This window comes from Arvicola amphibius, chromosome 1 (genome assembly GCF_903992535.2).
Source record: "Arvicola amphibius chromosome 1, mArvAmp1.2, whole genome shotgun sequence".
Taxonomy (NCBI): domain Eukaryota; kingdom Metazoa; phylum Chordata; class Mammalia; order Rodentia; family Cricetidae; genus Arvicola; species Arvicola amphibius.
In genome coordinates this window covers 91208442-91211976 of record NC_052047.1, presented here as the reverse complement: position 1 = coordinate 91211976, position 3535 = coordinate 91208442, and the positions used below count along the sequence as shown (strand labels likewise).

The following is a 3535-nucleotide window of genomic DNA, read 5'->3' as shown; positions in this document are numbered from 1 at the left end:
CAAAGCCTGTCCCTCCAGTGACACACTTCCTCTACGAGGCCATACCCACTCCAACAAAGCCATACCTCCTAAATAAAAGTGACCCTCCCTATGAGGTTATGAGGGTCAGTTTACATTCAAACCACCACAGGACCTATTTGAGTGGACACAAAAAAGACCCAGTAGTACAACTGTATTTCTTTGTTGTTGCTGCTGTTATGTAAATTAACCCATTAATGGCAGGCAGATCTCAAATGGTAGCACTTCTACTGATCTTTCGGTTTCTTCTGTCTTCTGATGGAGACTTCACTGTGACAGCAGAAATGGTGTTATAGGTCCAGGTCCCACCAGCCACTGGCACAACCAGTTCCAGTTTTCATGCAGGAACCACAGTGCCAGATGTCAGTGGCTCATCTCTCCATCTTGATCTTGCCACAGAAGGAGCAAGAGGACCTAGCGTACTGCCTGAATTTAATTTTCTTCACCATTTCCCAGAAGGAAGCACCATATTTCCCAATGACCCCAACATTCTTGGTGCATTTAGCCACGTCATAGAACCTAAGCCCAAGCCCAGAGTCAACTACATTTCTTTAAAACAAGAAAAAGCAAAGCTCCAGGTTAAATACACCCATGGCTAATTCTTGTAGTAGAGACTTTTGTGATATGTATTCAAAGGCTGTGTGAGTGGAATATATTTTATTTTCAACTGCATTATGAAGAAGTCTCAGACAGGCAAAAATAGTACAAAGAATTCTCTATTCTTCACTCAATGTCCCCGAATGTTAAACTACATATCACAATAAAACAATATGATGAACAGAAAAAGTAACAGTCAGCTAACCTACAGGCTGCATTTGAATCTTGTGTCATTTTGTTTACTGGCCAGTATGCTACCCAGAGTCACACGGTGCATTTGCTGACTTGTCTCTGTGGGCTATTTAACCTTTCTTTGTCTCTCATAACTCGATGTATTGGCACAGCACATGCCAGTGATTCTGTAGAAAGGCCTTCATTTGGGTTCTGCCCGACTTTTCCCTATGACTAAAACCAGCTCTAATACTTTGGCAGTAACTCCGCAGTAGTAGAGAAATAGGATTTTTTTTATAGCGTTAAAATATCTCCTCAGAAGGAAACTGGGCTAGAAAGAGCAAAGCAGTAAAGCCATAGAGAAACTGGGGAGAGCCTTTTCCATTAAGTGAGTATAGGTAATGTCACAGCAGGAAGTTGTCCTTCCACATGCAGGAAGTAGAGCAAGCAAACAGGAAGTGGGATGGGGCTATACGTTCTCAAAGCCCACTCCAGTGATGAGCTTCCTCCAGCAAGATTTCGTGTTCTAAAAGTTCTGTAACCTCCCAGAAGAGCTCCACCAACTAGGTCCAAGTGTTCAAATACACGTGCCTATGAGGGTAATGTGTCATTCAAACCACCAGCTCCTGCATTCTTCCCACATACCCCATCAAGATTACAAGGATTGAGTTTTGAAATGGCAAGTACTAATAATATGTTCCTTCCCTGGCAGCTCTGTAATTTGTCATGTCTTCAAGGACCCTTACTTACTTACTTACTTAATTAATTAATTAATTAATTAATTTGTGAAAGTTCTCTTGGAAAATTGTATTTAGAAGGTTGAACAGATGGCTCAGGAGTTAAGAGCATGCACTGCTCTTGCAGAGGACCTGGGCAGCCCAGTACAGCCGGTAACTCCAGTTCCTAGGGACCCAGCACTCTCTTCTGGACTCTGTGGTGACTTGCACTCATTGACACACACACGCATGCACACACACACAGACATACACACAGACACACACACACACAGCCTCACACCTTTAATCCCAGCACTCAGGAGGCAGAGGCAGGTGGATCTTTGTGAGTTCAAGCCCAGCCTGGTCTACAGAGCGAGTTCCAGGATTGGCTCCATAGCTACTGGGAAATACTATCTTGAAAATCTGAACAACAACAACAAAAAATTAAAAGTAAAAAAAAATAAAACAAATATTTGAAATTAGGAAAGCAACAGTCTGAGCACTGTGTATACTCATTATTACTAACAACCCAGTAGCCGGAAGAAAGTGACACTTGTATCTGCATTTCCAGTGTGAAGAAACTGAGACGTCTGTCAGTGGTTAATTAATTGTTAGGTGCTAGCGCTAAAATTTGGCTCCAGGAGTTTGACTCCAGAGTTCACATTGTTGGCTACGGTGTAGGTCCTACTGAAACAGCCAGAGAAAACTGTCACCCTGTAAACACGATTGCTCATGTCCCCCTTCTTATCCGTTTCCAGACACACCTGGAACGGTGGCCATGTGCCGGCCCTTTCCCCGAGGGGTCATTTCAGGCAGAGGCCTTCGCCTTGTTTGGCTATCTGCATTACGGTCTCTTTCACATCCGTCAGCTTTGAATTAAAGCGTTTCTCATTGTCCTGACTGCAGTTGGCAGCCTGACTTAAGAATATCAGTCTTGGTGCTACTGACCCAGAAACACCACAGGAAACTGACCTACTAATTATTCTCTTGGCGGAGCTCGCCATAGCCTCATGCCCATATGCAAACATTTTCTACAAATTCATACCTTGAAACCTTTCAAATCTTCAGAACATGTTCAACAATAATACAGCGAGTACGGTATACTTTTATACAGCTACAAGAACCAAAAATTGACACCAGATTCAAATGTATGTGTTCATCTGAAATGTTTCTGCGCAATTTGCTTGTTTTCCCATATGGCTTGGGGAGCCATGACCACCTGAATCCGGCCCGATTACTTACCAGAAAATCCCATAAGGCTTAATATCAGGTTATACTCATGGCTAGAGCTTATTATCACAAAAGGTACAAAAAAAGGCATCAGGAAAAGGATGGATATTGAGTCGAACCCCAAAAACAAAAAGTCCTTTCCCAACAGGAGTCACTCTAGACATGATTTTTATCCGATATCAGATATATATAAAATGGCTCACCAGTTCAAACCTCAAGGTCCAAGACTTCTCATTTTTTAATGCTGTATTTATTTTTACTTCACGTGTATGAATGTTTTGCCTGTGTGTGTATGTGTACCAAATGCAAACCTGGTGCTTGGAAGTTGTCTTTATTTTGCTCTCTCCCGTATCTATGTGGCTCTTCACTCTTACATAAGAATAATGGAGCAACGGCTCCGTGCCATATCTTGTGGCTGGGGTGGGCAAGACTCAACCAAGCACCACCTAGGGTCTTTAGCTTCTGGTGCCAGATGGTCAGACATCATCACAGTAAGGGAGTAGAGGGTGAGAAAGTGGAAGGGAGAGACCGAGGAAGGGCGATTCATGGGCTGGGGAGAGAGGTGGATCTGAAGAGGTGAGTGTGGTGAGTAACAGGCTGCCCTGAATGACCTGTTAACCACCTGAGTTCAAGGTGATGTCCCAGCTTGGGCCATTGCCATGGACCAAGTCTTGGTCTGCAGCCCTGAAGCAGCTGAGGGGGCCTGAGTTGATGTTTGTGGCTCCTGTCCCACTGAGTCCTGTAAAGAGGCCTGTAGTCTGGGTTGCCACCTGGGGCCATGTTCCTGTCCAAGGGGCCATACT

At 44.0% G+C, this 3535-nt stretch overlaps 1 pseudogene; it reads right to left on the bottom strand.

Annotated features, from left to right (window-relative positions):
- Positions 1-245: 245 nt before the first annotated feature.
- LOC121677211 lies at positions 246-3216 on the bottom strand (annotated as a pseudogene).
- Between the last annotated feature and the right edge of the window lie 319 nt (positions 3217-3535).